This window comes from Trichosurus vulpecula, chromosome 1, assembly GCF_011100635.1.
Source record: "Trichosurus vulpecula isolate mTriVul1 chromosome 1, mTriVul1.pri, whole genome shotgun sequence".
In the NCBI taxonomy this organism is placed as follows: Eukaryota; Metazoa; Chordata; class Mammalia; order Diprotodontia; family Phalangeridae; genus Trichosurus; species Trichosurus vulpecula.
The window spans coordinates 119,702,021-119,715,950 of NC_050573.1; the positions used below are offsets into that span (position 1 = coordinate 119,702,021).

A 13,930-nucleotide genomic window follows, 5' to 3' on the forward strand; every position below is an offset into this window, starting at 1 on the left:
TATTACAATGATTCAATGGAACTGCCTCATAGGAATTTAATAATTAGGACAGCTCCCCCTGCTTATAAACAACTAATTTTGAATTTATTACTTGGAGAAGTAGGGAGCCGTCTTACAACAGTGATAAATAAGATTTTACAGTTATATGACTTAGGTGACTGGGGAGGGGATAGATCTCCTCGAGAGAGAAGGGTGAATAACCAGCAAACTTGGCGCCAAAGGAGAGTAACAAGGAAAGAAATGTTTACTGCTTTATTGAGAGCAGGAGTAGGTTTTGAAATGATAGATGGAATTCCAACCAATGAATTATACAGAATGTATAGAGGACTTGATAACACGAGAAATAGGGAAATAAGAACTGCTCCTGCAAGCCTACAAGCCACTCAGACTGAAGGTGACCTTGTGTGATTAACGGATGAAAACTTGTACATTTGGGGAAAGGCTGGGAGGACAATCTTAGTCTCTATCTAGGGTGGGATCCTCTTGGCTTCCTCATTATGTTCCTTTTGAAAAGAAACATTTCCCACCTGAGTTTGGCTCTGATGTTGGATCTTTGCATAACTGAAATCTCAACCAAACTTGAGATGATTTTATTTGAAGAATTATAGTCCATACTTGTCTATTCTTTTTGTCCTTTGTTTTGGCTAACCTTGTTGCTAGTTTTGTTTCCTTCAGGCTTAAGCACCCTGCACTTTCCGGTGACTGCCTAAGCATGTAGCATTCTTGGAATTCCTGCCAGCTTGTTAAAGAAATGACCTCTGGAATGGGACTTTTTGGGGGCAGGGCCATCTCTACATCCAATTTCAGCATGAAGAAGCTATGGAAAATGAGACCTTCACCCCTCACCCCAAGATTTTGAGCCCCAATCGTTCAAGGGGGGTGGAAATGATGATAGTGTTCTGTTTACTTATTTTGTGTTATCCTTGCTGTGTTGTTTTATTGTTATGATATTATTGATCCTATGTAATGGATACAAGGATTTAGGGATGGACATTTGAATTATTAATAATTATTTTGGGGATGATTGATTGAAGAGATTATTTTGCTGGGATCTAGGGGTGGATCGCATTTGAATCGTTAACCAATGTTTGGGAATGTCACTGAATGATATGTTTTGCTTTATAATGAATGATATGTTTTAGTTTCCTTTGTAATTGGATCACAATGTATGTTCTAGGATACATGGCTGATTAGATTATGTATCCTATAACAAGGGGTGGAGTGTAGCCATAATGGCTTTTGTTTTCTTTGAATGGCTCAGCTTGCCTCATTGAGCCTCTGGACACTGTGGCTTGCTCTTCCGGGGCAGGAGGCCCGGGGAGCATGCCGGGAAGCAGACAGCTTCCTGTGTGAGGAGTCATGGGGCTGGCTGAGGGGAGGTGTTAATGTCTATGCTAGGGGGAGGAGCCAACTCAAGAACCAATCAGCCCTGGTCATTCAGGCGGAGCTTGATGATGTCAAAAACTCTATAAGAGGGGAGAGGACAGCTTGAAGATCCTCTCTTTTCCTTTTCCGGTTGGAGCCAGCGACAGTTACAACGACAGTTACAGAGGCAGTTACGACAGTTACGTCAGTTACAGCCACAGACACAGACACAGCTGAAGCAGGAGCTGCCAGTAGCAGAGCTAACCTACGGGAGAAAGCTGAACAAAGACTTCAGGCCATTACAGCGACAGTTACAGCGACAGTTGGAGCCAGAGGCAGTTACAGAGGCAGTTACGACAGTTACGTCAGTTACAGCCACAGACACAGACACAGCTGAAGCAGGAGCTGCCAGTAGCAGAGCTAACCTACGGGAGAAAGCTGAACAAAGACTTCAGGCCATTACAGCGACAGTTACAGCGACAGTTGGAGCCAGAGGCAGTTACAGAGGCAGTTACGACAGTTACGTCAGTTACAGCCACAGACACAGACACAGCTGAAGCAGGAGCTGCCAGTAGCAGAGCTAACCTACGGGAGAAAGCTGAACAAAGACTTCAGGCCATTACAGCGACAGTTACAGCGACAGTTGGAGCCAGAGGCAGTTACAGAGGCAGTTACGACAGTTACGTCAGTTACAGCCACAGACACAGACACAGCTGAAGCAGGAGCTGCCAGTAGCAGAGCTAACCTACGGGAGAAAGCTGAACAAAGACTTCAGGCCATTACAGCGACAGTTACAGCGACAGTTGGAGCCAGAGGCAGTTACAGAGGCAGTTACGACAGTTACGTCAGTTACAGCCACAGACACAGACACAGCTGAGGCAGGAGCTGCCAGTAGCAGAGCTGATCTACGGGAGGAAGCTGAACAAAGACTTCAGGCCAGTGGGTAATCTTATTACCATCGAGGGGGAAACATGATTTTGCTTTACGCAATCATGTTTCTCTGTAGCCTCCTGGTTACTCTTTCAAGGCGTACTTATTGGGCCTGGAAGATTATGATCAACATATCAAAATGGGGCTTCTGGTTCATGGGTTGGTTACTGTGGAGCCTAAATAAATGTTTTGATTCTTCTGCCTTCTACTTTGAGAGTTTCTTATATCCGGCGATTCCGAACCTTTCAGACATGTTTATGATCCTCTTTGAGATTATAAACTCTGCCCTCCTGATACAACTGTGTCCATCAACACCACCACAATTTCCATTGCAAGGTGATAGAAGCAATAATAAACATGGAATACATAATGCAAATCTTCATGGCATGTTTGTTATTAAGACAAATAAATAAACCTGGGGTGCATTCATATTTCGCCAACTCTTCTTGAAGCTGAATTGGTGGAGTTTAGGGGGTTTTAGAGGTGTGGGGGCTAGCAAATTGATTTTATTTGTTTAGTTTGCTTTTTACCAAAAACAGTTGTGGCCTCAGTTTGGGTTTATTTTCTCTTTTCTTTCTTTTCAAACAATGTTTATTAGGATGACTAACATCACATTAGACTAAGTGGAGGCTTCAGTTTTTCCCAAGGTTTTCTGCCAAGTCCCTGAAATTCTGGATAAGAATGTTGGGGACAATCTTTATTCTTATTGGAAACACCATGCAGTGGATAGAACACTGAACTTGGAATCAGGAAGATTCATTCATCTTTGTGAATTCCAATCTGACCTCAGACACTTACTAGCTTTGTGATTCCAGGTAAGTCACTCAACCCTGTTTGCCTCAGTTTCCTCATGTATAAAATGAATTGGAGAAGGAAATGGCAACCCATTCCAGTATTTTGCCAAGATAAACCCAAAATGGGGTCACAAAGTGTTGGATATAACTGAAATAACTGAACAGCCAGGCTGTAAAATGTTTTAAATACCAGAATTGTTGGCATTGAATGTATCACTTTCTCAACATCAAGATTCACAAACTCTTTCATCATTAGCATTACCCAATTAGCAGCTAAACCAACTCAAAAACAAACCCTAAAATGTTGCTAGAGTGGCATCAGAGCTCTGGTGGCCATCATGGTATGTTAGAGAGAGCTTTAAACTCATAATTAGAGAGCCCAGGTTTGAGTCCCAGCTCTGACGTGACCTTGGGCAAGCCAATCAACTATCAGGTCTGAGTTACCTCCTCTTTCAAATGAAGTAGATCAGCCATTCTTAGCTTGAGATCTATAAACATTTTTTAAAAGAAACTGTATTTTAATATAATAAATTTCTTTTGTAATCCTCTGCATTTTATTTCATGCATTTAAAAAATCTTACTCAAAGAAGGGGTCCATATACTTCGCTAGCCTGGGAAAGGTATCGAGGACACAAAAAAAGGATAAGAACCCCTAGTCTAGATGGTCTTTAAGTTCCTGCCCAGCTGGGACATTTAGATTCTAACACGTGCAGAAGACAAATGTTAGCACTCTGCTAAGTACCTACTGTTTGGTAAACTGAGCTGAGAAAACTACACACAGACCAAAGCAATTCTGGGTATGTGCACTATATCACTTGGCCAAGTGTGCTTCAAATGGCTTCATTAATAGTTCAGATCCTACAGGAGTGGGGGCCCTGAGACAATTTGCTCTCCCCACCCAGTCTCTAAATCTTTCTCCAGTGTCTAAGGAATTTTCCAGGACTGATTTGGATTTTCCAAGAATGATGAGTTCGGACTCCCCCTGTCCCTGGTAACTCCAGGCTGGCCAGTACTGATGCAAACACAAAGGCATCTGCAAAAACTGGACCAGTCTCAGACACGTAGCACGTCAGACAGTCTTTGATTCACTGAATTTGGTTCTCTGTGTTGCTCTCTATGGCAAAATCAGAGTGACCACCTTTGGGAGTCCCTTCCCTGTTGCAAGTAGCAGATGGCTGGAAGTAATTCAGAAAGATGCTGTTCACTGGTGCTATAAGAAGTGTCTTCAGCCTCACCCCTAGTAGCAGGATTCTGGGGGGGAGTAGGTAAAGGAGGCCTGATTCAGGTTATAGAAAACATTCCCCTCCCACATAGGCTGCTTGTTGCTTTTTTAGGAATCTCTTCTTTTGGGGGGCTAAAGCTTTCCCCTTTCAGGTCACTGCTGATACACCTTTTAAGCAGATAGGTTAGTGGATAAGGAACTGGCCTTGGTAGCAGGGAGCACTGAGTTCATGTCCTGCTGCTGGCATATACTGTGAGTGAGAGCCTGGGCAAGTCTCCTAGTACCCATCTTTGAACGGTACTCACATAGAAGAACATGCCCCAGGCCCCACTAGCAGGGAGTTATGTCAATGCAAACTTATTGTGGACATTTGAACCTCAGACTCTCACCCCACAATATGAAGGCTGAGGAACATCGTTCCACTCTCCGCCCCACTTGGAAAAAAACCCCACTATTCTTTTTCCTCCCCAGGCGAGCACTGTGCCTACTCTCTACACACACCTGTTGGTTTTTTCATATTTAGATGTTTCCCTTGGTTTCTGTTTTTGTTTGTCAATTCTGTAAAACTATGAGTTACAGAAGAGTTGAGGTTCTGTATGGGGGAGAGATCTTGCATATGGGGAGATCCCTACACACATGAAAGAACAAGTCTGAACGTCTGTGTCTGTGGGAGTGTGTTTCTGGAGAGCCCACACACAATGAGATTTCCTTGAGGACGCATTCCATGGAGTTCTCACCTTTGTATCCCCACAGCACTTAATAAAGTACTTAAGTACTCAATACATAATTGATGAATGAATGAATGAACAAATGAATAATTTACAAAAAGTCCTGCAGTCCTCTCTCCTCCCACCCCTATACTTTCCATAGAGAAGGCCCTGCCAAGAAGTTTTTGGACAACATTATATCAACAATCCATTCAACAGAGGTAAAGAACCGGTAAGATTCCCTTTTAAGCTTATGGATGAAAGATCAACCACTAAGGTCACACAGGAAACACAGCAATTGATGGTCTCACTATGGCTTAGGTGACTCAGACTACCAGTAGATGGGCCTCTAATGGGGTTACTCCTGACTCCCATTACTTCGGTCCTTGACACCTACCGCCCATTCTCTCTAGCTTCAACTTTCCAGCCTATTTGGACATCATTTAGGACCCCACCCCAACCTGCAGACTAAGATCCCTCCAAATATTTGGGATCCCATTTTAGCCCAGGGCAGGGGATAGAAGGAACACTTAAAAAAGAGAATTTAGCATCAAAAAACCTCAGAGTTGGAAGAGATCTATCTCAGTGGGCATCTGGTCCAAATTATTCATAGAATCTCTTCCACAATGTCCCCCAAAAAGTGGACTAGTCTCTACTGGCAGGGGAGGGGAAATTCTAATTGTTAGAGGTTTTTTCCCCCTAAACAGAGCTGAACTTTACCTCTCTACAGCTTCCATTCATTGCTCCTAATTATCCATTTTGGGGCCCAAGTAGAACCAAGTTTCACCAATCTGCCATACAGAGCCTTTTAAATGATTAAATTCAGCTGTCATATTCCCACCCTTAAATCCTCTCTTCTCTAGGCCTGAACTTCTCTTTATATGGCATGGTGTCCAGTCCTCTCAGCTTTCTGGCTGCTCTTTTCTTGACATTCTTCAGCTTGTAAATGTCCTTTCTAAAACCTCGTGCCCAGAACTGAGGTTAATCTCCCAGATGTGGCCCCATCAGAACAGTGTATAGCATGACTCTGGCCTTCCTTTTACTGGCCCCTGACTCTTTTAAAGGAATCATTGACATTTGATAAGGTTAAAAGGGTTCAGGGCATGGAGCCTGACAAAACTACTACAGTAATAAAGCCCAGTGACTTAGGACAGCCAAGGGAAAATGTTTTATAGGCAGTCTGAGATGTGTGTTTGGGACCCAGAAGGAGGTTGGGACTACAGAGAGAAACTGAGGCACCACCAAAACAGAGAGAGGTAGCATGATACTTTTGTTTTGTTTTTTATTTTTTGGAGGAGGGAAGGCAAGGCAATTGGGGTTAAGTGACTTGCCCAAGGTCACACAGCTAGTATGTATCAAGTGTGTGAAGCCAAATTTGAACTCAGGTCCTCCTGACTCCGGGGCCAGTGCTTTACTCACTGCACCACCTAGCTGCCCCCAGCATGATACTTCTTAAAGGATACTGTCTTTGGATTTTGTTATGCAGGTCTTGCAAGAGGGTGACACACATTTTGGAGCTAAGAGAAAACACCAGAGCTCCATACATCTAAACATGGATTCTTTAGGACCCAGAAGCCAAGACTCCAAACTGGATTTCAGGATTAGTGTCCAAATTGACTTCTATGCCCTTCAGCACTTTAATGCTACTCACTGGAAGCAATCCAAGTTCACACCTCCAGCAGGTATGATCTCCCTGTGACTTAGTTTTGAGATGAACTTCTAAGAAGGCACCCTTCAACAACCCATCTACACCAAACTCCTTATAAACAGTGTTCACCTCTCCAGGAGTTCGCACCTCCAGTAGTTGTGAACTCACTTCCTGGACCTAGATAAAAACCAGCCTGAGGCAAAGGCAGCTTTGGCCTTGCAAGGTCCCCAGAATGAAGAAGAGCTCATCACATCTGGTCCTGTTCTGTACAGCTGCCAAAATGTTGGCACACGTTTTGGAGCCTGGAGAGACAGCCAGAGTTCATTGCATCCTGTCCACCTGTAGAAATCTCACAGTCTGCCATGAGACCAAGACAACGCAAAGTTCCTTGGTAGGTGAGCAAGCACAAGAGAGCTAGAAAGAAGCTTCCAGAATCTGGCAGGATTCAATTGTGCAGTAACTGTACTGAGGTCCCCCCACCCCAATGAAGTGTCTGTGGAGCTGGGGGCTAGCTTTTTCATGGACCCACTGAGCACCTCCAAGGAAAATGTCCAGAACACTGAAGTGCAGGAGTTCAAGGCCAGTGTGAAGGCAGAATTAGCCCGGGCTGAAGACTGTTGGTCAGTGGCTCCAGGTATCAAATGTGAAGAAGAGGGAGATGAATGCCATAGTAAAGGAGAAAATGACATTCAGCCCAGCCTAGTCATTGAGAACTTCAACCATTTGCCTAATTCATGTGGAACAAAGAACTCCCAGAAGAAGGGCAGCTTCTTCTGGATTCCCTAGGGACCTCAGGCAGGACCAAGAGACCTTGTCCACAAGGAAGTCTCGGTCCCACTTTCTACCACCGCCAGAAATCTTCTGAACCGACCATGCTATGTCAGGAAGTCAGGAAACTGTACACCCGGCTAAATGCTACGGCCAATGCTATGAATACTCTGCATCAGCAAACCCAAACCATGCAACAGATCCTGGAAACCCAGGTAGAAGCATGTTGGGGTCAGAGTCAGAGCGAAATTTGCATTCAAAAGGCAGCCATGTGGGATCAACTAGTCACTCCACCTCCAGACCATTCCTATTCCCAGTATCCAGCACCCCTTGTCAGGGTGCTCCACTCTGTACTTCCCCAGCCAGACCCTGCGGAGTACCCACATAGCTCACCACAATTCTACCCCACAGAGTGGCTGGAGCAACTGGGGTTGCTGCTTGCAATCTACTCCAGTGCCCAGTGCTTCCTACTATGTTACAGGTCCCCAGATGCCCCCTACACCCGTAGGGACAGCAAGAAGCTACCCTGAGGAAAACACTGATGATGAATATAGTGGTGATAGACTATGCAACAGGAGGGAGACACACCCACTTTTGTAAATAGTTCATTCATGTGGAAATTTTTTTTTTATCCCTGATTATCCATATTGATGAGACAGATTTTGCTTTGTTTTCCTGTTTAGGGTTTGGATGTGGGAAAGACAGAAATAAATTCTTATGAATTGAAATTTTCATTTTGAGAATGAGAATTGCAAAAAACTAAATAAACCTTGGCTTCTGCGCTTGTTAAAAAATAAATAAAAAGAATACTGGCTTTGGAATTAGAAGACTTTTGCTTATATCACAGCTGTGCTCTTGATGTGCGACTTGGCCAAATCACTTAAATCTTCTACCTCAGTTTCCTCATCTGTAAAATGAGAGGTTCAGACTAGATAGTCTCTAGGGTCCTTTCAGTTCTAAATCTATGCAATGTCCTGGGATCTATGACCTTAGGATACTAAAAGGAATAGTCTAAGCCTTGAGCAAAAAGAGATTGTCATGGAGCAAAGTGTAAAGGAAGGAAATTAAGGGCAGACCTAGAAGATCTTCCACTGTGGGAGAAGAAAGAGAACTGGGAGTCAGAAGAAGCAGAGAAAGAGAGGAACCAAGGGAGTGTGGTATCTCTCAAGCCAAAAGAAAGAGTGGTCAGCCACTAAGAGATTACCTACTGGAAACAAAGTAGCACAAATGAGATTTGTGTGTGTGTGTGTGTGTGTGTGTGTGTGTTTGGCACACACACACACACACACACATATATGTAAAGTTCTTTGCAAACCTTCAAGTGCTATGTGAATGCTATTATAATCATTATTATTAGCCCAGAAAATGAGGAATGATTAAATTGTGGTACATCAATACAACAGAAAAGTATTGCAGGAGGGTACGGGTAGAAGGGAAGAGAGAATGTAAGAGATGTAAAAATCAATATACTTTTTTAAAAAAGATTATCTATAGAAGGAGATAATAAGTTTCTCCTTATTCTAGGTCTCCTAGAAAACACTGAATAACCACCTCTTGGGGAGAGGATTTTTTTTTCCAGTATGGATTGAACTGGATAGCCTCAGAAGTTCCTTCCAACTTTGAAATTCTGTTATTCTGTAAGAGAAAGACAATTGCCTTCCTGTGGTTGACTCCAAGGCTGCCCATATGAATAGGCAAAATTTGTATTCAGACCCATGCAACCTCTTTTTTGGTTCTCCAACCTATTTCTGAGCCTTGCTTTCCCTATAGGAATTTACCCTAGGTTCCATTCCCAAAGAGAATGTCCTAACTCCAGCTAATGAGATAGTTCAGTAATATTCAGCCAATCCGCTTGTGGGTGACCTGACTCTTCAAAACATCTAATTTCTATTTCTGAATATATTATATCAGATGATAGTCATGTGACTCTTTTGGCTAACTGCTGAAATATGCAAAAAAAATGCCATGTTGTAGTGAATGGGGCACTGTTCTTGGATCTGAACTTGTGAATTAAGATAACTTGGTTCTAGTTCTAATTTTGCCACTTACTAACTGGATTAGCCAAGGTTGCCACTTCAGTTCCCTGAGACTGTGTGTCCTGTTCTATAAAATGGAGATGATCAGTATATACCTACTTCACAGTATTGTTGAGAGGAAAATGTGCAAACATCAGATCAAGGGTTTTTAACGTAAGGTCTATGGACCCCTTATGGAATCTGTGGATAGATTTCAGGGTATTGGTGACCTTGGAAGAGAAAAAAATAGTTAATTTTCACTAACCTCCAGTTAAAATGTAGCATGTCAGCTTTTCTGTGGTGGCTACGAATTGGAAATCAAAGAGATGTCCATCAATTAGGGGATGACTACACAAGCTATGGTATGTGACTGTGATAGAATGTTATTGTGCTATAAGAAATGACAAGCAGAATGATTTCAGAAAAACCTGGAAAGGCTTACGTGAACTGATGCAAAGTGAAATGAGCCAAATCAGGTGAACATTGTACACAGTTATAGCAATATTGTTCAATGAAGAACTGTGAATGATTTAGTTATTCTCAGCAATATGATGATCCAAGACAATCCCAAAGGACTAATGATGAAGCATACCATCTGCCTCCAGAGAAAGAAGTGATATTGCCTGAATGCTGACTGAAGCACACTTTTTTCATTTTATTTCATTCTTTTTCTTTTATTCAAGTCTTCTTGTACAAAATGACTAATATGGAAATTTTTTACATGATTGCATATGTATAAGCTATATTTGATTGCTTACCATCTCAGGGAGGGGAAGAGAGGGAGGGATAGAATTTGGAACTCAAAACTTTATTAAAAAAACAAATGTTATAAATTGTTTTAACATATAATTGGGGGAAAATGAAATATATTAAATTTAAAATGTAGTATTTCTTTCCATTATTAATGTAGGAAACAAACATTATTCTAAGCTTCACCAGAGTGCCAAAGGAGACCATGGTGCAGAAAAGGTTAAATATTTCTGCATTCGATAAATGGGAATTATTATTTTGGCTCTAGAATCATAATGAGCATGGGGTATTTACCTTTTAATAACTGATTTAAGAAACTTGGAATGCCTTTAAACTCAATGGAATGAATCTCTAATGGTGGAAGTTCAAGTAGTATGAGACATATATTTAGGAATGGGAATGTTGGTTTCCCATATAGATGACCACCTGCTCTGGCTCTTCATAAGGTGAGCCTGACCTGGTTCCATGAATTTGGGAAGAGGTATAAAGGCCAATAGATTAGAGCAAGTGACATAGTAGAATGGCCTCGAACAGAAGTACCAAACTCACTGGTAAAGGGTCTCAAAACTCTTCTTCCTCAACACCAGATTAAAATGTAATTGGTAAATGTTTAACAAAATAAATAAAAATATAATACAACATATGTAATGTTAATTTGTGGTTTTCATGTCAATATTCAGCCTGCAGGGATCTGTTTCTATCTGAGTTTGTTACCCTTGGTCTAGAGGAAAGAACACTGAATTAGGAGTCTGGGTTCTATTCCTGGATGTTTCTTCTCACTATCTTCATCTGTAAAATGAGGGTGTTGGTTTAGACAATCCTTATGGTCCCTTCCAGTTCTAATATTCTATGACTCTAATTCTCCTGGAGATAACTGTCTCTAACAGGAATATCTGAGAAGTAGCAAGTACCATGTAGGACAAAAGAGCCCTGTCTTCTGCCTGAAACAGGTCTAACACCATCCCTGGTACTTCAGGACAAGACTAGAGAATCCTGTCCCGGGTGGCTCTAAGAAGTCTGGTCTGATGGACTTTGTTCTATCTAAAGGACCCCTAGGAGGCTAGGGCTACAATGGAGGTTCAGGTTCACTCTAGACCAGGATCCCTTGGAGCCAGAAAGGGTCCCACTGGCAGAATGGAGATTTTGTAAAATTTTCCCAGGGTTATTCCAAAGGGGAATTTAGTGCCCTAATAAGAAGTTAAATACTTGAGAGCAGATGCAGAAAAGCTATAACCTCTTGCCAGCATCTGCCTAATGAAATACACACATACACACACACACACACACACACACACACACACACACACACACTATTCAAACCTCTTTGGACAAGGATGGGTTCATGTGACCTTAGTTCATTCAAGCATTTATTAAGTTTGTCTATATGCCTACATCCCAGTCACTTTGTCACCTCCTCAAACAGGATAGAAGGTTCTCCTCACAACAAGAGATCAAAAGTAAGAAAGAGATCACAGGTTAGAGAAGAATGCAGGGGAGAGAGTTCTAGCACCTCGTGTCTCCTGTCTATGGTTAATAATTCAACAGCAAGATAGATAGAATTTACAAGTAAAATATTTTTTTATTATCATCTGCAGAAAGATGAACTTTTCTTAGGTAAATAGCTCCCTTCGACTCCCTAAACCCTCCTCACCTCCAACAGCAGATACCCCCCCCCAAAAAAAACCCTCCATTTTATATTACAAGTGACATTTTAAATAAAGATTTGCCTTTGGAGGAGGCCCCTTGGGACAGAGTTGACCAAGGGCCCCAGGCCAGTGGCTGATTTCCACATCATCTTTTTGAAGAAACTTTTTAAAGGCCCTCAGGGTTCAAGAATAAATACTTAAGCCACCTCCCCTCGGTAGATCTCAGCAATAGTTTTTTTTTTTTTAATGAAATTCCAGACCACCCACCCGAAACTTAGCTGAGCTCTCTCAACCACATATAGGTCCATCCCCAACCACTCAATCTCTCCACTCCCTTAAACCCTAAACTCGAATACCCAAAAGAGAATTAGAGAACCGTGCAAGCTCCAAGCCAAAGCAAGTCATGACTCCTTGATTCCCTTCTAGTTGGAGAGAAGAGTCAAGTTCCAAGCAGCATGCCAAGACCATTAACCAACATCATCCCGTTGGCCAAGAGAAACTAGAGCCTAGAGAGCCTCTAAGTTACTAAGAATCCCTGAGTCCTCCCCTGCTCATGCTTGCTCACTTTCCCTCTTCCACTCTTGGAACCAATTCTTGCCCAGTGACACTGCTTCCCCCACTAAACACATGCACAGTGATACGAGTCTTGATTGAAGTCAGCAGAGGAGGGCACACCTAGGGTCTGGGTATGTGTCTCACCACAGCAGAATGAAAGAGGGAGGAAAAGGAAAGAGAGGAGGGAATGGAATGCCCAAGCACAGAGAGCTCTCCAGCATACCCTGGGGAAAGCCCTCTCTCTCTCTTCTTCCAACCCATCCAAGGCTTGGCACTGCAGCAGCCTCTCCTGACGCTTCAGAGATCAGATGGATCAGGGCATCCAGCTATCCTGGCCCCAAGCCCAGGAGGTACAGCCCAGATCCAAGTCCCTGTCCCTAAGCATCCAGACTCTAAGACCTCCCCTTTCTTCTCGCCCGCTGCCTGCTCAAGCACCGGAGAAGGGGTGCAAGTGTGCGTGTGTGCTAGTGTGACCTTGCTGTGCGCTTGTGTGTGTGTGTGTGTCTGTGTGTGTGAGCCCAAACGGGGCCATGCAGAGCTAGCGCCACTATTGAGGACTCTCCTACGGCAACTTCAGTTGTAGCCCTCCCCTGCAATCCCCCAAGCCTGTTCATCCCCAGACCTCCAAACATGCAGTCGCGGAGAAGCCGATGGATACCGCCTTGAAACCAATAATTACCATCCCCCCACTCCCACCCCGCCCGAACGCGAGCAGAGAAGGGTCGGGAGATGTTAAGAAGTTGACAGGTGACTCAGACTTTCAAAAAGGAGGCTAGGAAATGAAGAGTAAAGAAGCTTGAAACTGACCTGTGCAAGGGCAAAGTACTTGGAGGGGGGAACTCTTGGTGCCTGGGAAAAGAACAGAGCTTCGCCGAGGGCTAGCCCAGGACTTGCTCTCTCCCTCTTTTCTCTTAGCTTCTTCCTTTCTCTCCTCCAGTTCCCTGCCTGCAGGAGGTGTTTTAGGGTCTCTCTCCAGCTGTTCCCTCCTTCTGGGAGACCTGGATCTGATAAGAAGAAAAAGGAAGAAAAGTAGGCGGCCAATTATAGAGCGGAAGGCTAAGGGAGGGAGGGGGCTCCTGGGAGTGGGGGGTGGGGTGGGGTGGAGAGAGAGGAGGGATAAATCACCATCCATCACTACACAGACGCCCCACTCCTCCTCCTCCTCCTCCCACTCTTTACCCCACCCCCAACTGTGAAAGATTTCAAGAAGTGGTCCCTGCTCCGGGGTGCCGGGCTGGCTAGTCCCCCTCCAGCCTCAAGTTATGTGTACTGGGAAAGGTGTACTTTAAAGCGCGCAAAGATTTGAGACTCTAAAGCTGGGTTTTGGACTCTGAAGGGAGGCACGAGGATACAAGGAATTGTTCAACCGACGAATTTTCGCAGGTGCTGGAGCTTCCCAAGACACTCTTGGCTTCTTTTTTTTTCTTCCTGTGACTATGTCCCCCACCCCGTCCTATACCCAAGATCCCTAGGACTCTCGACTACTGTAGTATTCTAACTAGTTAATGGTTTGCTTCTACGTGTGTGTGT

At 43.6% G+C, this 13,930-nt stretch overlaps 1 protein-coding gene across 2 annotated transcripts in view; it reads right to left on the reverse strand.

Annotated features, from left to right (window-relative positions):
* The window catches only part of COL14A1 (collagen type XIV alpha 1 chain), a 254,847-nt gene extending 241,469 nt beyond the window's left edge, over positions 1–13,378 (reverse strand). For both annotated transcript variants that reach the window (XM_036760560.1, XM_036760567.1), the window contains exon 1: positions 13,208–13,378. The gene's annotated coding sequence lies outside the window, so the exon portion shown is untranslated. The remainder of the gene's footprint in view (positions 1–13,207) is intronic.
* Between the last annotated feature and the right edge of the window lie 552 nt (positions 13,379–13,930).